The following is a 22,707-nucleotide window of genomic DNA, read 5'->3' as shown; positions in this document are numbered from 1 at the left end:
TGGGCCTTGACTAGATAAAACCATCTTGAAAAAGAGGAAGGACATTGAAGAACAATGTCTTCATTGTTTACAATTTCAAAACTTACTAGAAAACTACAATAGTTAAAAAGTGTGGTACTAGCATGACAGACACATAAACCTAAGGAATAGAATGGAGAGCCCAGAAATAAATCCTCACAAAATCATGAGTTGATTTTTGACAAGAGTATCAAGACTATTCATTGGGGAAGAAGAGTCTTTTTAAGAAATGGTTCTGGGAAAACTGAACATCTACATGCAAAAGTATAAATTTGGACCTTACCCATACCATATATGAAAATTAACTAAAGATGGATCAAAAACCTAAACTCAAGAGCTAAAACACTAAAACCATTAGAAGAAAACATTGGAGAAAATCTCCATGATACTGAATTTGTCAACGACTTCATAGACATGACACCGGCACCAAAGCATAGGCAACAAAAGAAAAAAAATAGACGGAACTTTGTTAAAATTAAGAACATTTATGTATCAAGAAAGCAAAAAGACAACCTAATGAATGAGAGAAGATATTTTCAAATTAAGTGTAAAACTAATATCCAGGTTATATAAAGAACCCCTAAAGCTCAACAACAATAGGCAAACAACCCAAATAAAAAATGGACAATGGACTTGAAGAGATATTTCTTCAAAGAACATACACAAATGACCAATTGCTCGTGAAAAGACACAACATCAGTAGTTATTAGAGAACTGCAAACCCAAACCACAATGAGATACCACTTCAAACCTAATGGAATGGCTAAATAATAAAAATAAATAAATAAATAAAAAGCACCAGAAAATAACAAGTGTTGGTGAGGATGTGGAGAAAATGGAACACTCATGCATTGTTGTAGAGATTGTAAAATGGTGGAGCCACTGCAGAATATTTCGGCAGTTTCTCCAAAGATTAAACATAGAAGTACCATATGACCCAGCAATTCTACTCCAAGGTATGTATCTAAAAGAACTGAAAGTAGGGACTCAAAGAGATATTTGTGCACCAATTTTCATAGCAGCATTATTCACAATAGCCAAAAGATGGAAACTACCCACTGTCCGTCTTCAGATGAATGGATAAACAAAATGTGGTATATGCTTCATTGGACTATTATTCAACCATAAAAAGGAATGAAATTTTGATGTATACTACAACATGGACCTTGTAATCATTGTGCTTAGTGAAATAAGCCAGATATAGAAGGACAAATTTTTATGATTATACTTACATGAGATGCACAGAATAGGCAAATCCATAGAGTCAGAAAGAATAGTGGTTACTTGGGCTCAGGGGGAAGGGGTGTTACTGTTAATGGGTACAAACTCTTCTGGATGATGATGAAAAAGTTTTGAATAGAAATAGTGGTAATAGTTGCATAACACTGCTAATGTATATAAGGCTACTTACTCAACTGTACAATTACAAATGGTCAAAATGATAAACATTATGTATATTTTGCCACAATAGAACAATAAAAACAACACGTATTTATTATCTCCCAGTCTATGTGGGTCAGGAATACATGCCCAGCTTAGCTGGGCCTTCTACTTCAGAGTCTTCCATAAGACTGTCATCAATGTATGGTGCAGCACTGAAGGTTCTACTGGGGAATAATAATCTGCTCTCATACTCACGTGTGTGGTTGTTGGCTGGTTCAGTTAGTTGAGGGTTGTTGGACTGAGAAGCTTAGTTCCTCACTCATTAGTGCGCACTCTCAGTTCCTTGCTACATGGCTTTTTCAACATGGCAGATTGCTCCATCAAAGCCAGACAGAAAGGGAGGGTATACTGGAAAAACAGAAGTCACAATCCTTTGTAAGCTAATCACATGAGTGACATCTCATCGTTTTTATCATATTATAGTGGTTAAAATTAAGTGACTAAGTCCAACCCACAGTCAGAAGAAGAGGATTACACAAGCATAACATCTCAGGAGGCAGGGTTCACTGGGGGAAATCTTAGAAGTCAGCTTGCTACAATAAGATTGTATCAAATGACACCACAGTACATAGGGGAAAATTATTATTACACTATTGTATCACCATATAATAACAAACCAAATGTTTCTGAATATTTGGCAACATGTAGCCAAAGATTCAGATGATAGACTTGAATATTCACCTTTAGTCTATGTTTTTCTTGTGCCATAAAACACGGCCACAAAGATAAATACGCTTACTTTGATACTTCCACCATTTCTTTTTGAAATATGAGAACATTTTGAATGTAATCTTACATAAATGACACTTTTTGAAAGATGTTCAAACTATCTGGCCTTCTGAGAATCTGATTGCTTTATTATTGAACATCAATACTTTCTTCCAACAATTTGACATGCCATTAATTGTGACTGTAAATCTGTGCTAGATCCTTGTAGAACTGTAATTGATGCCCAATGGTATCTAGCTAGTACCTTAAATTATTTACCAATAAAGTTAATTATGTCTTTGAATAATATATAAATATACATGAATGCATATAAATCTATGTGTATACAATTTGTGCATATTGATGCCAAATAGACCTGTTATTTCTAAGAAAAAATGTGGTAAATCCTTAAACTCTGCCTCAGTTCTTAATAAAACATTTTTCTTACTAACTGGCCTCTAAGCTCTCATTAAATTGACTAATTTACTCATATTTCCATAAGATTTAAAACAGACATGTCTTAACTGCCTATTAAGTGCCTGCACAGGCTCTTGAGTTAATTCCTTGAATGCAAAACCTTGTTTCATTTTCTTTATGAACTGTGAACTTTGGTGCAATTTACTTAGTAGCCCTTGGACTTGGTTTTCTCAGGTGAAAATGTGATTAATAACAGTTTCTGCTCGACTGGGATATCAAGAGGATTAAATCAGTTAATACTTATAGAAGTACTTAGAAAAGTTCTATTATATCTCTATATAAATACATCTAGAGATAGAGATAGAGAGATAAGATAGGGAGGTGTAGAGGAATTATTGCTTAAAGCAAAAATAGTGTTGCAACAAATTTCTTTTTCTTTTCTTGGCTCCTTAAGCTAGAAGCTCCAGTTTTCAACTTGGTACGGGTTGAGGGTGGGAATTATAAAGGTCAAAGCAAGGTTGATGAAATACTTGAGCTTTCCAAATAAATATAAGAGTAGTTTCTGGCTTAAAACAAACAACAACAAAACATTCTTTTAGGTAAAACAGTATCTTCTGGATAATTATTCAGTCGATTCAACATTTAAACTTACTTTCAGGGTTATCTCTCTCTTCCTAATTACTCCTCATTTTTTTTCTTTCCAAATACAGTGTATTTAAAATCTCTGATGATAGAAATAATTATTCCAGTTCTCTCAGGGACAAAGTGATATTTTTCTTTATTTACTGTATGCTGGTAAAGTAGAGAAATTTCAGAGGCTCCCACTTAGCCTTTCCTAATTCATTTTCCTCATGAGATGGTTCAGGGACCTAAAGTAGGAATTCTGCCATTACTGAGTTTGTCTATTCCAACCATGCATCCAGAAATAAAATGGTAATTGGTATGAAACATTAATGGTATTTGATTATCTAGTCATTCATAGCCTGTGTTTAATAATCTAGAAAGTTTTAGAATTTCCCTTTTGTCTGTGTACATTCTGACAATGGTCTTATGTTTCATTACGGGAAGGCTGGAATAAAGACTTAAAGTATATAATTGTGGGGGGAAAGCAGGGTACTGCTTTGGGTGACCTAGTCTCATTTGCTTCAAGGAATTCCTGCCCATGAAGTGGCTCAGTGTGATTACAGTGTGGTTCTTAGGAGCACAAACCCTGGGACCAGATTGTCTTGGTTAACACTGCTCTGTAACTCACAGGTTGGGTAAGTTTAGGCAGTTAACACTCCAGTGAAATAGCTTCTCATCAGTAAAATGAGGTGTGTGAACATTTACCTTGCAGGTTTGTTGTGAGAATTAACCAAGTTAAGGAATAGATAGTTGACCCCCAAACAACATGGGTTTGAACTGCACGGGTCCACATATACATGGATTTTTTTTTTTTTCCAGTAAGTCATACTACACGATCCTCGGGTTGAATTGAGGATGCAGAACTGCGGATAAGGGGGACCGACTACAGGACTTGAGCATCTAAAAGTTTTATTTTTTTGTAATTTTTCTTTTTAAAAAAATTTTTATTGGAGTGTAGTTGATTTACAGTGTTGTGTTAGTTTCTGCTGTACAGCAATGTGAATCAGTTATACATATACATATATCCACTCTTTTTTAGATTCTTTTCCCATACAGGTTATCACACAGTATTGAGTAGAGTCCCCTGTGCTATACAGTAGGTTCTTATTAGTTATCTATTTCCTATGTAGTAGTGTGTGTATGTCAATCCCAATCTCCCAACTTATCCCTCCTCCCTCTTCCCCGCAGTAAGCAACCTAAATGTCCATCAACAGCGGAGTGGATAAAGGAGATGTGGTACATATATATAATGGAATATTACTTGGCCATAAAAAAGAATGAAATAATGCCATTTGCAGCAACATGGATGGACCTAGAGATTGTCATATTGAGTGAAGTAAGTCAGACAGAGAAAGACAAATATCATATGATATCATTTATACGTGGAATCTAAAAAAAATGGTACAAATGAACTTATTTACAAAACAGAAATAGAGTCACAGATGTAGAAAACATCTGCAGGTTTTAGTATCCATGGTAGGTCCTGGAACCAATACCCCAAGGATACTGGGGACACTGTATACCTCTTAGAGCAGGGATATTAAAGCCAGCCAATTCCTGAGAGGCACAGGATTCCTTGGAGGGCTGACTTTGATTTAAGAATCTCCAGTGAGTTTGTGAAACATTATACTATTCAGTAAGACTACACTGAACATTATACTATACAGTAAGACTTCCTTCAAGGTCTGATGACTATCCAAGCTTCTCCAAGATCTCTCTCCATTTGTTCTCACAAGCACTGAATGTGATAAAAAGCCTCGCATGTTTGTCTTGATACTTGCTTCTCAGAGAATATGCAGCAAAGGACTTACTACGAGATGAGTTAACCAGGAAGCAGACTCTGAGATGAAGATTAGCATACAATAAGCTAATTAAATATTATTCTTGAAATCTATATCAAGAAAAATAAAGGGAGCATTAACTGGGGAGAGGAAGAATTGTGGCTGCACGGCAGTATCAACAAAGGTACTGGCAGAACGGATGAGGAACTCCCAGTCTGAGACAGCTCTTCTAGTATGCTCAGTTTACAACTAGGTGGCTCGGCTTCACCTTTGCTTCTGTCAGTCATTGCATGCAGACAATCCCTGGGAGTGGGGTGTGGTTTTCTGATTCAATACCAATGTATTATATGACTATATCTTAATGATACATGTAATCCAAAGATGAGATTTTGCATATTTTCATATAATTTAATTAAGTAGGCTACATTAGAGGCTTTATCTCTTCAAATACTAAAATATATGTATTTCATATTTTAATAAATATTTGCGAAACTATTTTATAAATATATATTATAGAATTTCAAATTCGTCAATGATTTCTGATAATACACATTAAGAGCTTTCACTAATTGCCTGTATTAAAAGTAACATTTTATATTGTGCCATAAAATCATATAATAAAGTATTATTAATCTCTCATACAAAGTATTAAAAAATCCTAGGTTGGGGAATCTCTGCAATTTAATGGCTTCTTCTATAATACCTTTATAACAAGACCAAATAGATGCTAGACATACTCTGCTTAGCCTTGAGAATAGAGTATAGAATGGTACTCTATAACTAAGAACTCAAGAATTCTTAGGGGGTCCAAATAGAACTAAAATACTAGGATCGTTTAGTTTATCCACTATTATCTAACCTAATATAACCTGTGACTAAACAGAAATTCCCAGGATATTTATATCAAGCAGGATTCCTTTATAAGTCAGCATTTTCCTGGAGCTTCCAATACTTAATCTTAGTTCTAGGTGCTGTTAATTATCCTGTGAGCTCCAACAACTAAGACTCTGCTCCTACTTATTTGCAGATGACTTCAGTATTACCATTTCTGTAAGGGATTTTACATAAACAAAGGCTGTTTTGAAAATACATACCATGAGGGTAAAATGTGATAATGGATATTCTGAAAGAATGTTTCAATACTCTGACATTATAAAGGCAGAGCAGATGGTTCACCTACGTTTAACTTTGATTTGCTATTCATTGGTCACCATTCTTCTATATTTGTTAGAGAATGTTAAGTACTTCCCCCAACCTGATATCAAGGTAATCATTTTTGTGCTTCCTATAAAATACAAGCTCTGGGAAAGGATAACTGAACAATCAGGATAGGGTAAAGGCAGAGAAGTATTTTATTATAGGCCACTTCAAAGATCAGTTCGTACTGCCCATAATAACAAGTTTAAACGATCCTGCCTGAGTCTGCTATTAGCAATCGCACTGTTACATTATGCATGACATTTGACTATTCATAGAAAAGAAAATGCACTATATTCCATTAGCGGTTTCCTATAAGTGTAAGTCTACAAATTACTGGTGATGTTTAGGCTGATGTGTTACTCTTTTACATATTTATGATGCTCTTGTCACATTCATTATTAATATGAATGTAATGTGAGGGACTAAAGATCAACATGATTTCTATCAGTTTCAGATTCTGTTTGTGCTCAAACTCTTATGCAAATATGATAGTGTATTTACATTCTGCACTTATGCATGATCACAAAAGACTCTTGTGCTTTGCCTTATATCATAATCAGTATACCAAAAGTGTAAAAGGACACCCCAAAATAAGTTAAAGTAAATGCTGTTATTTCTGAAATCAGCAAATAATGACACTCTACAATGGCTGGCTAGTCTCTTGATTCAGAACCACTCATAGACACTTTCTAGGAAGACCAGCACATAATATTTCTCCTAAAATGTGGATCTGTTTCTATGGTAAATATTTCCAAAAGAGGTAATTTTATAGAACGCAGGTTTAATGCAGAGTTTCCTGGACTCTGAGAAGTTTATCTTTCCCTTTATTCTGTCTGAGTATAAAGATTTTTGTGCCACATGCGTCTACATGATTGGGCCCTTAAGAAAATTTACAATTCTGGGATGGATAAGAACAAAACATATCTTACATTGTCACTGGGCCTGTCACAAATTAGATTTGGGACATTTTAATTCTCTTATCTCAAGAATTTATAAATTTTCACAATGAAAATATATTATTGAAGGTTTTGCTTCTAACTTTGACAGTGTAGATATAATCAGACCACAAATGCTAGATAATTATTTTTTAAGAAAGAAAAAATAAAGAGATGGGGGAGAAAAAATAAACAAACCCAAACAAGTGAAAATATGGGTTTGAAGGCACTGAAGAGTAGTCAGTACTCAGACCAAGATTTAAGAACAAAACATATTGAGGTCACCTGTATATTTGTAGGCATTTTTTTTTTTTTCTCCTGGCACTTTTGGCCATCAGAAAGCAGAAACCTTGAGTTTGTAGCAATCTCACTGAGTTACCAAGGCAGCCAGGACTTGAACGAACACCTCAAATAAAAGTCAACTACAGCTGATGTCAGGATGCAAGCCTATTTAAATGTTTGAAAATCAATCCTGCACCTCACTACTTAGGAGACTAAATGAGAAAATTTATATTTAATGCATAAATATACTTGATAAAATTCAGCACCCAATCATGGTTCAAGAAAACAAAATAAAAACAAGCCATACAAAACGTCTAAGCAGCCAAGAATAGTAAGAGTCATCCGTTATTAAATAACTATATACCAAGTACCATATCTAAAGACAGAATAGTGCAATCTTGCTCAGGAAGTTAGAGAAGTCTATTTGTTAACACTATTTATATTTTATGTTATTCTGGCAAGACAAAGACAGATATGAGAAAGAGAGAAGGAGAAATAAAACTGTCTTAATACAAGGCATTATTGTTTACATAAAAAAAGTCCCAAGAGTATGCATGTAAACTATTAGAACTATTAAGTAAATTTAACACAATCACTGGATACAATGCCAACATACAAAATTAGATTGCATTTCTATACATCAGAAAAAAGTTATTAGATCAAATAAAGGAATACATTTGTAATAGTATTAAAATTATCAAATATGTTTGGAATTAGCTAATTAAGATGTGTAAAACTCAGAAAACTAAAATACATTTCTGAGAAGCATTAAAAAATGAAATAAATTAAAAGTTTATCCTTTTTATGAATGGAAAGACTCAATATTGTAAAAATGTCCATTCTTTTAAAATTGATCTGTGGATCCAAAGAAATTTAAAGTAAAATTCTTAGAGGTTTGTTTTATTTTATTTTTTCACCTGAGAAAACTGACAAAATGAATCTAAGACTTACATGGAAATGCAAGTGGCAAGAACAGTGAAGACACTTTTGTGAGGAACAACAAAGTTGAAGGACTTGCACTATATGTTATAGAAACTTATTTCCAATTTTTGACAATTAAAAGTGTTGTTGAAATAAGAATTAAAGAGCAGACAGGACAGAATAAAGAGTCAGACCTACTTGTACAGATACAAATCTACTTACACAGTCACTTCACTTATAACAATAATTGCCACTGTTTATGCTGGATCAACTGAATATTCAGATAGGGAAAAATGAACCTGACTCCTATCTTATGCCATATATAAAAAATCAATTTCGATTGAACTGTAGGCCTAAATGGAAAAATAAAATAATTTTTCCAGAAAAAATAATAGAAGAGTATCTTTTGCTTACCTTGGGATAAATGACTATTTCTTTAAGATAAAAACAATAAAAGAGAAAAAAATTAATAATGAAGGAAAATATTAATTAAATGGATCTTAGTTAAATGCAGAATTTGAGTTTGTAAAATATGTTACTATTAAGAAAATGAAAAAATAGAGAATAAAATAATATATTTAGACTACATGTCTCAGACCAAAGATTCATATACATTAGCATAAAAAGATTGTTACAAATCATTGAGAAAGGACAGACTGTAATAAGGAAATGGGAAAATGACTAAAAATGCTTTTCAATAGACGATATTAAAATATTCAACATGACTACTCATAACCACAACTATTTACCTATACACCTCCCCCCAAATTATTTAAACTAAAAGGAAAAAAAAAAAACTGAATACAAAGTGTTGGTGAGGATATAGTGTGATTGAAAATACATTTATTGTTAGTATGTTTGTAAACTGCACAACCACTTTAAAAATAGTAAAGCTAAACGTATGCATATCTTATAGCAATTTCATTCCTACATATATATCCAAAGTATTTGTGTATAACTTTACATCAAAACACATGTATAAAATTGTGTAAAGCATCCTTATTTGTAACAGCACCAAATCTAAATTAATAAATCTCTACTATGTGCAACAGCATGGATAAATCTCACAGATCACTGCTACATGCAACAACATAGATGAATTTCAAATTATAATCACAAATGAAAGAAGCCACAATCAAGAACACACACTGTGTGATTTCATTTACGTAAATTTCAAAACCAAGAAAAACTCATCTTTGCTTACAGAATTCAGAATAATGGTTCTTTAGGGGCACAGTGTCATGGAAGGAGCACAAAAATTGTTTCTAATTTTCATGGTGATTTTTCTATATTTTGATGTGAGTGGTTCTTACACAGGTGTATTCACATTGTGAAAATTAAAGAAGTTATACACATTTCATGCATATATTTTCCATTCTGCACACTGTATTTCAATAAAATATTGTTAATCAAATATTTGTCTAACATTGTTTTGAGGAAATTGTTGCTATTCGAATAATGGCCATATTTCTATTATTGGGAAATATAAAACCATACAAGAATATGTGTTCTTGTATGCTACACTATCCTACCATGACATTTACTTCTGCGAAAGATGCTAGGAGAAGAAATAGGGTATGTATCCGTTTCTTGCTTTCTTCATCCATATATCAACCCGTATCTATGGGAGGGAGATATGTTTAATATAAATCATAATAAATGTCTTGAAAAATAAAGATGTTTTATAATATAATTACAATAATATATTTCAACAAAGAGAATGAGAGAATGAACTATCTCTCCTCATTTCTGCTATCAAAACTGTACTCCTGCTTCAAAGTTATTTCAAATGCTAAATATTCAGTGTAGTTGCCCTAAGATCTCCAGTGAAAATCAATAGTCCCTTCTTCTGTTATTTAAGAGTACTTTGCTTTGTTTCTATATTATTATTATAATACATGTGTAATTCTGTTTAGCCTCATACTTGTTTCAATGCCTTCTCCCTCATTAAGTGTATGCTATATGTAAGACAAAAACAAGTACAAAGATGAATATGTGAAGTTTCTGTCCCCTCAATTTTTGACTTTAAATGAAAAGTATATACTTTTGATTTTATATTACAATGAAATCTATAATAAGTACTGCCATTAAGATGGAAGAAAGGTACATTTGGACAAAATGCATCATGGGGAAAATCCCGTGAGTGAGGGAGGGTTTGAGCCTGATCCAAGAATATAGTAAGTTGTTCCTCTGTTATTTTATTTAGTCAATTATTCAAGATTTATTGAGTGTTTCTACATACCTGACACTGAGATGGATGCTGGGAATATACTAGTGAATAAGATGCAAGCTCTACTGTAAAGAAGTTCAGAGTTTAAGGACAGAAATCCATGCCTTGATGTATAGTCACAGCAGAGTGGAATGCATATATGTTATGTTTCAAGTGCTCTGATAGCAAAGAAGAAGGAGACATAGTGGCTGAGTGGTCAGTAGACATAAAAACAACATCAACTGTGTATATATATTTATATATATAGTAACTTTACCACATATAAAGTTACTTCACTAAGCTTTCCTTACCTGACTCCTCTCATTTGTGCCTAGACTAAACGTTTTCAGCAGGCATTATTACTGGATTTAATGGATAAGGAAACCAAGGGACAAGGAGTCCAACTAGCTTGCCTAAAAGACACAGAATTAGTAATTCACAGATCCTGGCTTAGAAACTAAAATCATCCTATTTCAAAGCTCTGACAATATCATCTTAAGCTTTAATCATACAGTCTCTATGAATGTACCCTCAAGTGACACTTTTCCACCTGCAGGCATTAAGAGCAAAGACTGAAAAAAATTTATGAAACTCTGTTGCACTGAATATAGATGGGACTCAGAATTCTTCTCAATACAGGCCTACAGTCACTATTAACTTCTCAGAGTTACACTGTGTATTAATTTCTGTCTCAGAGAAGTCTTTAAAGAAAGACTCTGAGCACATGTTAGGTAGGTGAAAAGGTAAGTTATTTTGAACTCTTTATCTGGTAAATTGCTCATCTGCATTTCATTTTGTTCATTTTCTCAGGTTTTGTCTTATTCTTTCGTTCGGAAGGTATTCTTTTCTCTCCTCATTTTGCCTAATGCTCTGTGTTTGTTTCTATGTATTAGGCATTTCAGTTATGCCTCCTGGTCTTGAAAGTGTGGCCTTATGTACAAGGTGTCCTGCAGGGTCCAGTGGTGCATTCCTCCCTGGTCACAAAGCCAGGTGCTCCAAGGTTAGCCCCTGTGTGCTGTGTGCACCCTCCTGTTGTGATTGGGCTGCAATTGCTGTGGGTGTGCTGGCTGCGAAGCCCAGCTGTGTCTTTTGCTGGCGTGCTGGTGTGTGGGGCTGGCACCCTGGAGCGGGAGACACTTTGGAGGGGTGGTGGTGCTGACTGGGCAGCCCACCAGCTAGTGCGGGGCAAGAGCTGCTTAGGAGGGGCCGACTGAATCAGGTGGGTCCTGAGTGGAACGCATGGGTGGGCTTTTTGTGTTAGCTAGGTTGATGGAAAGAGACATAAATGGTGCGCACCAGCGCCAGGTCAGTTAAGTGGAAAGAGAATTAAAAAAAAATAATAATAATGCCACCCGCCATCACTTCTGTCCTTGGAGAAAGTTCTACCAGTTCCCTGCCCCTCTGACACATGCCCTAAAATCAATGAATCTCCTTCCATGACCCAGACATTTTTCAAGCTGCTGTCTCTGTGCTGGCATCTGGAGAGAGTGAGTTTGTGTACAGGTCCTTTAAGAATGGAGTTTAGGTTTCCCACAGTCCTCTGACTCTCCTGGGTGTAAGCCCTACTGGTTTTCAATGCCAGATATTATGGGGGCTCCCCTGGGCTGGGGAGCCCAATGTGGGGCTTGGACCCCTGGCTCCTCCGGGGGGGACCTTTGCGACTTTGATATTCCTCCTACTTGCCAGTTGCGGTGCTAGGGGTGTGGATTCTGACTAGACCACAACACTGCCCCCCAACCCCCGCTTGATGTGGCCTTTTCTCTATATTCTTAGTTGTAGAAAATCTGTTCTGCTAGTCTTCAAGTAATTCTCAGCTATTCTATGTGTAGTTGTAGTATTGGTGTGCCCATGGGAGGAGGTGATCTCAGGATCTTACTACTTCACCATCTTGATCCAGACTCATACCATGACATTTTTAACTTAATGCTAATAATATGTGCAAATGAGGTTATCAAATGAATAAATAATGTCCTGCAAATAATATGTTTAATATGTATGCACTGACAAGATTTTACTCAATATTTACTGACCTTAAAATTAAAAAAAACTCAACATGTTCACTTCATTTAATATTATTTTAGGGTTTTTTTAACAAGGCAAGAGAATATAAATATGCCACACACAGCACATGCTGATGTTTTTTCAGAATTTTTGTTTCTTCTTTTGAATTTCATTATTAATCTTTACAATAGAGATGGAATCATATATTCAATTTCCACTTTCACAAAACATATCTGCTTGATTTTAGCATCTGGGATTAACATGTATGGTTATGAAATTCAGGACACAGATAATGTGCATTATAAATCTTAATTTGTTCCATGTTTTATGCATTTATTAGTGGAGAATTATAAGGCAGCACTGCTATGTTGTGGTGGAAATCTTACTGAATCTTAAAACTTGATGTCTAAAGGAGAATCAAAGCATATTGAATGGTACTGCACCTCCTAGAATCTAAGCGGGAGACACATAGTGTCAAACCAAAAATGACAGGGACTCGTGGTGCTGGAAAAGCCTTTCACTTTGATAAAATGCCTACCACAAAGCATTCAACACTCTTTCACATTGAATGCAGGCAACTGTCATTTTGATTTTTCTTCATGCATGAATTACAGAAAAGAAAACAAAACTTAACAAAAGATAATTTTATCTCTAAAGAGAATGAGCCTGAATTAGCCTATATAATATAGTGTTGAAAAGCATGTAAAGAAAATCTGCAGTAATTCCCAAAGTCTAATTTTAGCTCATAATTTTAATGCACCTCCCAATAGAACTGTTTAATCAGGAATAATGAAAATTAATGACTACCAGACAGCACTTCATTTCCAAAGAGCTTTAGGAAAGTTAACACGCTGTTATATGGACTTAGCTCTAACAAGCTTCTGGGTCACTGGTGAGCCGGTTCAAATATGCATGTATTGTACTGATTATTCATAAGTCATGTCTCCGCAATTACAAGCGTTGTGCTTTGGGCATTCTTCAAAGACAGCACTGTATAAACCAGCTGTATATTAAAGGCTTTTATTCAAGATACATGAGTCAATGCAACACTGGAGAAACTCCTCATTTTAAGAAAAAAAACCAATATGGATATGTGACAGTATTGACAACCTCAATGTTATATTACCTAAATAGGTTCTAAAGTGGAATATTTTACTAAAATAATTTACTTTAGGTGTCAGGTACCATCTTTAATGTTTCAAGTACAGTTTCTAACTGAAAAAAATAACCCTCTATTTCACCTTTCTCTACTTAATTTTCTTTTTAACATCTTTATTGGAGTATAATTGCTTTACAATGTTGTGTTAGTTTCTGCTGTATAACAAAGTGAATCAGTTATATGTGTACATATACCCCATATCCCCTCCCTCTTGCACCTCCCTCCCACCCTCCCTATTCCACCCTCTGGGTGGTCACAAAGCACCGAGCTGATCTCCCTGTGCTAGGCACCAGCTTCCCACAAGCTATGTATTTTATATTTGGTAGTGTATATATGTCCATGCTACTCATTCACTTCGTCTCAGCTTACCCTTCCCCCTCCGCATGTCCTCAAGTCCATTCTCTAGGTCTGCATCTTTATTCCTGTCCTGCCCCTAGGTTCTTCAGAACCATTTTTCTTTTTTTTTTTTTTTAGATTCCAAATATATATGTGTTAGCATACAGTATTTGTTTTTCTCTTTCTGACTTACTTCACTCTGTATGACAAACTCTAGGTCCATCCACCTCATTACAAATAACTTAATTTCATTTCTTTTTATTGCCGAGTAATATTCCATTGTATATATGTGGCACATCTTCTTTACCCATTCATCTGTTGATGGACATTTAGGTTGCTTCCATGTCCTGGCTATTGTAAATAGTGCTGCAATGAACACTGTGGTACATGTCTCTTTTTGAATTATGGTTTTCTCAGGGTATATGCCCAGTAATGGGATTGCTGAGTCATATGGTAGTTCTATTTTTAGATTAAGGGACCTACATACTGATCTCCATAGTGGCTGTACCAATTTCATGCCTACCAACAGTACAAGAGGATTTCCTCTTCTCCACACCCTCTTCAGCATTTATTGTTTGTAGAATTTTTGATGATGGCCAGTCTGACTGGTGTGAGGTGATACCTCATTGTGATTTTGATTTGCATTTCTCTAATGATTAGTGATGTTGAGCATCCTTTCATGTGTTTCTTGGCAATCTGTATATGTTCTTTGCAGAAATAACTATTTAGATCTTCTACCCATTTTTGGATTGGGTTGCTGTTTTTTTGATACTGAGCTGCATGAGCTGCTATATATTTTGAGGATTAATCCTCTGTCAGTTGCTTTGCTTGCAAATATTTTCTCCCATTCTGAGGGTTGCCTTTTCATCTTGTTTATGGTTTCCTTTGCTGTGCAAAATCTTTTAAGTTTCATTAGGTCCCATTTGTTTATTTTTGTTTTTATTTCCATTACTCTAGGAGGTGAGTCAAAAAGGATCTTGCTGTCACTTATGTCATGGAGTGTTCTGCCTATGTTTTCCTCTAAGAGTTTTATAGTGTCTGGCCTTACATTTAGGTCTTTAATCCATTTTGAGTCTATTTTTGCATATGGTGTTAGGGAGTGGTCTAATTTCATTCTTTTACATGTAGCTGTCCAGTTTTCCCAGCACCACTTATTGAAGAGGCTGTCTTTTTTTTTTATCCATTGTATATTTTGGCCTCCTTTATCAAAGATAAGGTGACCATATGTGTATGGGTTTATCTCTGGGCTTTCTATCCTGTTCCACTGATCTATATTTCTATTTTTGTGCCAGTACCATACTGTCTTGATTACTGTAGCTTTGTAGTATAGAGATTTCTCCAAAGAAGATATATAGATTGCCAACAAACACATGAAAGGATGCTCAACATCACCAATCATTAGAGAAATGCAAATCAAAACTACAATGAGGTATCACCTCACACTGGTCAGAGTGGCCATCATCAAAAAATCTACAAACAATAAATGCTGGGGAGGGTGTGGAGAAAAGGGAACCCTCTTGCACTGTTGGTGGGAATGAAAATTGATACAGCCACTATGGAGAACAGTATGTAGGTCCCTCAACAAACTAAAAATAGAACTACCATATGACTCAGCAATCCCCCTACTGGGCATATACCCTGAGAAAACCATAATTCAAAAGGAGACATGTACCACAATGTTCACTGCAGCACTATTTACAGTAACCAGGGCATGGAACCAACCTAGATGTCCATTGACATCTGAATGGATAAAGAAGATGTGGCAAATATATACAATGGAATATTACTTGGCCAAAAAAAGTAACGAAATTGAGTCATTTGTAGTGAGCTGGACAGAACTAGAGCCTGTCATACATAGTGAAGTAAGTAAGAAAGAGAAAAACAAATACGAGATGCTAACGCATATATATGGAATCTAAAATAAAAACAAAATGGTACTGATGAACCTAGTTGAAGGGCAGAAATAAAGAAGAAGACATAGAGAATAGACTTGAGGACATGTGGTGAGAAGGGGAAGATGGGGCAAAGTGAGAGTTGCATCGACATATATACACTGCTGAATGTAAAAAGTTGGCTGGTGGGAAGCAGCAGCATAGTACAGGGAGATCAGCTCAGCGCTTTGTGATGACCTAGAGGGTTGGGAAAGGGAGGATGGGGAGGAGATGCAAGAGGGAGGGAATAGGGGGACATGTGTATGCATATGGCTGATCCACTTTGCTGTGCAACAGAAACTAACAGAGTATTGTGAAGCAGTTATACTCCAGTAAAGATCTATTTAAATAAATAAATAAATAAGTCCTGCCACTCCCTTCTGGCTTGAAGAGTTTCAACTGAAAGATCAGCTGTTAATCTTATGGGGTTTCCCCTGTATGTTATTTGTTGCTTCTGCCTTGCTGCTTTTAATGTTTTTTCTTTGTATTTAATTTTTGATAGTTTCATTAGTATGTGTCTTGGTGTGTTTCTCCTTGGATTTATCCTGTATGGGACTCTCTGTGTTTCCTGGACTTGACTATTTCCTTTCCCATATTAGGGAATTTTTCAACTATAACCTCTTCAAACGTTTTCTCAGACCCTTTCTTTTTCTCTTCTTCTGGGACCCCTATAATTCGAACGCTGGTGCATTTAATGTTGTCCCAGAGGTCTCTGAGACTGTCCTCAATTCTTTTCATTCTTTTTTCTTTATTCTGCTGTGTGGCAGTTATTTCCATTTCATTTTGCACTTCACTTATCCATTCTTCTGCCTCAGTTTTCTGCTGTTGATTCCTTCTAGAGAATTTTTAATTTCATTTACTGTGCTGTTCACCATTGTTTGTTTGCTCTTATTTCTTCAAGGTCCTTGTTAAATGTTTTCTTTATTTTCTCCATTCTATTTCTAATATTTGGGGTCACCTTTACTCTCATTACTCTGAATTCTTTTTCAGTTATACTGCTTATTTCCTCTTCATTTGTTTGGTCTGGTGGGTCATTGCCTTGCTCCTTCATCTGCAGCATATTTCTCTGTCTTCTCATTTTGTTTAACTTACTGTGTTTGGCATCTCCTTTTTGTAGACTGATGGTTCGTAGTTCCCATTATTTTTGGTGTCTGCCCCCAGTGGGTAAGGTTCGTTCAGTGGCTTGTGTAGGTTTCCTGGTGGAGGGGACTGGTGCTTGTGTTCTCGCGGTGGGGCTGTACCTTGTCCTTCTGTTGGGCAAGGCCATGACCGGTGGTGTGTTTTGGAGTGTCTGTGAACTTAGGATGACTTTAGGTAGATTTTAGTGCCTATGGGCACACAGGGAAGGAATCCCCTCTCCTCGTGCACCCTGAAACAAAGGTCTCCTGACTCTCTGGTAAGACCAGACTTTTTCCCAGACTCCCTCCTGGCTAGCTGTGCGCTTCAGGCTGTCTTCACATAGCCAACCACAGTCTTCTCCTTGGGATCTGACCTCCGAAGCCGGAGCCTCAGCTCCCAGCCCCCACCTGCACTGGTGGGTGAGTAGACAAGCGTCTCAGGCTGGTGAATGCTGGTCGGCACTGATCCTCTGTGTGGGAATCTCTCCACTTTGCCCTCTGCACCCTTGTTGCCATGCTTTCCTTCATGGCTCTGAAGCTTCCCCGCCACCAACCCTCTTTCCCCTCCAGTGAATGTGCTCCCTAGTGTGTGGAAACTTTTCCTCCTTCGCAGCTCCCTCCCAGAGGTGCGGGTCCCGTCCCTATTCTTTTGTCTCTGTTTTCTTCTTTTGTTCTACCCAGGTACGTGGGGAGTTTCTTGCCTTTTGGGAAGTCTGAGATCTTCTGCCAACATTCAGTAGCTCATCTGTAGGAGTTGTTCCACATGTAGATGTATTTTTGATGTATTTATCGGGAGGAAGGAGATCTCCACATCTTACTCCTCTGCCATCTTGAAGGTCTCCTCTCTACTTAATTTTTAAGTAGGTCTTCTCTTCTGGACAATATTTTCTTCTTACTCTGGATGACATCATCCATGGCCAGCTTCTCAATTTTCACATGTATACTCCTTACCTGAAATCTACCCTCTTAGCAAATTTCTAGTGTTCAATACAGTATTATTAAGTATATTCATCATGCACTTTAGATCTCTAGATTTATTCATCCTATAGACTACAATTTTGTATCCTTTGATGAATATCTTCCCATTTTCCCCACGCCACCACCATTCAAATCTCTGCTACTATGTATTTGACATTTTTAGATCCCCTGTATAAATGACATCATATAGATTAAAAAATTTTTCTGTATATGGCTTATTTCACTTAGCATAATGTCCTCTAGGTCATCCATGTTGTCATGAATGGCAGGATCTCATATTTTAAGGCTAAATAATATTACATTATATACATATACCACACTTTCTTTATTCATTTATGTGTAGATGTATACTTTCAAGGATGCCAAAATGTCTATCATAAAGATATTTTAATGAATTACTATTAAAATGCTTAAAACAAATGAAAAACAGAAAGTTTTAGTAAAGAAATAGAAGATAAGAAGAACTAAACTGAAATTTTAGAAATTAAAAAATGCAATTTTTTATTAATTGATGGATTGGCTCAACAGCAGAATGAGGTACACAGAGGAAAGAGTTACTGAACTTGAAGAAACCAGAACAGAAATTATCCAATCTAAACAAAAGTAAGATGACAGACTGAAAACAAACAAACAAAACCCAGAGTCTCAGAAACATGTGGGACTTTACATATTTGACATTTGTGTCATTAGAGTCCTGGAAAAATAGAAGAAACGGGTGGTGGTGAAAATGTATTTGAACACTGACCTGAAAACTTCCAAAATTTAGCAAAAGATATAATCTTACAGATTCAAGAAGCTGAACAAATGCCAAACAGAATAAGCTCAAAGAAATCACACCAAGACACATCATTTGTCAAAATTCTGAAAACTAAAGACCAAGAAAATTCTTTTAAAGTATTGAGAGTGAGACAGTACCGTACATATGAGGGGAAATAATTTAAATGACCTCAAATTTCCCAGAAGAAACCACTGCAATCAGAAGGAGCTAGCACACCATTTCTCAAGTGCTAAAAGAAAAAAACTATTAGTCTAGAGTTCTATATCCTGGAAAATATTCAGGAATGAAGAAGAAATCATGGCATTGTCACAGAAGGAAAACTAAAAGAATGTGTTGCCAGCAGACCTAAATTTTCTCTTTAATGTTTCTCCCTCAATCAGAGAATCACTTTGTTCCAACATCTCCTTCTAGAGGACAGAGTACAGAGGACCTTCTTTTTAATTTCTGAAAAACTTCTGGCAATGTAAAATATGTTGAAATGCAAAAGATTACCTTCTAAAGAGGATTTTTCCATTCTTATTGTTGACAGAAATGAATCTATACTCAATGTTGCTTGTAATTATTTTTTCCTCTCTGGACTATACTTATATAGTTTGGAAAAAGAAGGTAGTACTGATTCATCTGCTTTTGTTTTTTTTAATTTATAAGTTTTAAGATCTCACTCTAATACCAACACAGTATTAGGTATGAAATAAATATAGTTGAAGTGGAGAAAAAATCTTGAAATCCAGGAGATAGGGAAAAAGTTTAAAGAGAGAGGGAGAGGGAGAGGGAGAGAGAGAGAAAATGAATAATTTGAGACAATTTAAATTCGTTGCAGTTTTCCTAGCCAAAAAAGAACAAAGACACTGCAATAAATTGGTAGAAAAATTAACAAATCATGTTTTTTTTTCTGTAATGTATGACTTTTCATTAATTAGGTAAAATAACAACTGGGATTAGTAATGTACAGCCTAAAAATATTTCACTTAAATATTTTTATCATCAAAACAAATGCTATCTTTTGCTCTGGGTATCAGGTTTCATCCCCTGTGCCTCTTTTCTACACAGTGTTTCAGTTTAATGAATTAATTCTAGAAAAGCATAATAAGATATAATATACTATGATAATCTTTTTATACTTTAATTAATTATCATAGAGGATATCATATGGTTGGGTAGATTTAATTTTCTTTCCTAAATGTTACATAATTTTTATAACTTGTGCTTCAAAGGAAATAGTTTCCATTCTCATTTGATTTATAACAATTTAAAATGTTTACATCAATTTAAAAATTGTTTTATAAGTCTTTTAATTTTAAGAATTGGAATAGATGGGAATCTGATCATGTTTGATTCTATTACAGGGATGTGAAATTTAGTCTCATACAACCACTTTAGTTTATGGCAAAAAGCATCTGACCACAAAAGAAAGGTTCAGATAACACACTCTCAGTCTTTTTATTATATATTCTCTCCTGATAACTGTCTGGTATTCGCAAAGGTAAATAGTAAAGCACTTTCTTCACTATATTCAGAAAGCAAATATTTTAGATCTCTAATCTTGGAGAAATGATTTAACCTTCAAACTAATTCTATATAAGCCAGGAATTTGAAAATATACCTTTGATGTTATTTTATCAAGATATTAGGTTTCATTTTTTGTAATGTTTGGAGACTGTGTTATATATAAAAGCCAATAAAATAAGTAAAGTTTATAGTGAAACCATTTGAAAGAATTGATTCTCCTATATAAATTAACTGATTTTTCAATCTATGTTAGCCTTTATTCTTTATTCCATAGATACTTATGTAAGTGAATGTCATAAACGATAAATTCAGATATTTTTAAGTTTTTAAACTAACCTGCTTCCCCCGGATACCTGGTTGAGACTTGGTGTGATAAAGTCTAAGGGAAATATTGGGCTTGCTATATTACAGAGTTAAACTTATGATACTTTTGAGGCCAGAAGCAACTTGATATTTAAACTGTGATTTGGCTGGTAAATTTCTATTTAAAAATCTTGAGATGACTCAATACTATCATTGAGACAAATAAGAAACAAAAGCAATATGGGTACTTAAATATATAAAAAAGAATCATATTTTAATGAAGTGTTTTAAATCATTGTAATCTGAACTCTTTAAAAAATTGTAATGACACTGTAAAAAGGTATGTTTCATTTTTACTTATCAGTTATATTTACTCTTAGCTGTCTCAATACATACTTCAGTGATATCCTATGTCAATAAATAATTATATGTGAATGATTTACTTTATGTAATTCAGAAAAACTATCAAGAGTTTGGAGGGTTCTACAAGACAAACCAATAAATAGACAAACCTTGGTAGAGAAAAGGTATTGTGGGAAGCCTTCAAGGATATGTGTCAAAATTTAAAATGTCTAATTTCTTGACAGAATATAGAGACAAAAATCTCCCTGGAGAAAGGAGGATAAAAATCTTCCTTTTGAAATCCCCAGTTATTGTGTATATTCAGTAGGTTTCAGAGTGAGGGTTAGGAAGCACATGAGGGCAGCCAGGGTCTACTGAGCTTTGAAGAATCAGACCTATGTGTCAGAGACCCTAACATTTGTCACAGAAAAGTTTGGAAAAAAGCATGCTTCAGGTCAAGGAAATAATCTACACCTTCAGCTGCTACTGTTAGTAGAAATTCTATTCTTAGTAGAAACAGAAGAGTTAGAATTTGATAATGAAGAAATATTATTCTGATATCACTCACCAATCCATAAATTCATGGTGCTAAGTGCTGTTCTCCTTAATTTAATGCATTAATATATTTTTAGGCAATTAAGTGCATGCAAGAGATAGAATATTGGGAAAAGTGCAAATTATAATGCATATTAAACATTGTGTTTTAAGTTCTATACTTGGTCTTAGCTGTCTGCTACAGAAGACACCAATGATAGACATAAATTAGATAAGGATTAACTGTGCTTTTTCATTTATTTTGCTATATTGTCTTGGTCATGTTATTAAATACCTTTGAACCTCAGTTCTCGATGTGGAATAAATATTATCATAATGATTTCTCTACAAGTTTATTTTAGGAATTAAATATAATACTTTATACTTGAGAAACTAGGCACATAGTCATTACATGTAACTGATGATGAATTAATGATTATGTACTTTAAAGTTTTTATTTATTTATTTTTATTGAAGTATAGTTGATGTACAATACTATGTAAGTTACTGATTGGCAATTTTTAAAGGTTATACTCCATTGATAACTAATCTCACATCATTTCTTTCCCTCTGAAAGGTCAAACTCTTGTCATTCTTTTGTAGAAAAGCTAATTGGATCTATGTATTTTTCTTGCTTGCTTTTACACTGTTGACCCATTTTCTCTCATAGTATAAACTCAAGATGTTGAGTGATTTTCTACCATTTGCCTGCCTTTTATTCTACCTGGGTTTCTAGTTTTGAAATTTAAGTGAGTCCTACTCCAAGTTCTGTTTTCCACACATGACCCTGATACTTTAGATAAGTTTCAATCTGAATTTTTGCTCCATACTGATATCTTCTGGGTCTTTATATAACACCTTCTAAAATATCACTTAATGCATTTTATTGCCACATTATAATACTGCCATGTGCTGCCACATGCCAAGACTTTATCCCAACTCAGTTTGTAACTTATTCACTTATTCCAGTAAAGATTACTGACTTTTAGCTGGGAATGTTTTATGGAAAAACTCGTTATGTCTAATCTTTGGCAAATTCTCATTTTGTAGTAAATTTGTTGCAAGTTCAATACAATCTGAATACAGGTATTCAATAATAATCCTAATATTTATTTTGTATAAATAATATAGCAGAAATTAATCTGTGAGCCAAATTTTCTTCGTATATCACAGAGAGTGA

At 34.9% G+C, this 22,707-nt stretch overlaps 1 long non-coding RNA gene across 1 annotated transcript in view; it reads right to left on the bottom strand.

Moving 5' to 3' along the window:
• LOC307193993 overlaps positions 1-22,707 on the bottom strand; it is a 241,924-nt gene that overhangs the window by 134,113 nt on the left and 85,104 nt on the right. The window contains exon 3 of the long non-coding RNA XR_013830473.1: positions 1,657-1,809. This is a non-coding gene — a long non-coding RNA (uncharacterized lncRNA). The remainder of the gene's footprint in view (positions 1-1,656; positions 1,810-22,707) is intronic.

Source organism: Stenella coeruleoalba, assembly GCF_951394435.1.
Source record: "Stenella coeruleoalba genome assembly, chromosome: 11".
NCBI lineage: Eukaryota > Metazoa > Chordata > Mammalia > Artiodactyla > Delphinidae > Stenella > Stenella coeruleoalba.
The sequence above is the reverse complement of the archived record's forward strand: the minus strand, read 5'-3'. Positions and strand labels throughout refer to the sequence as shown.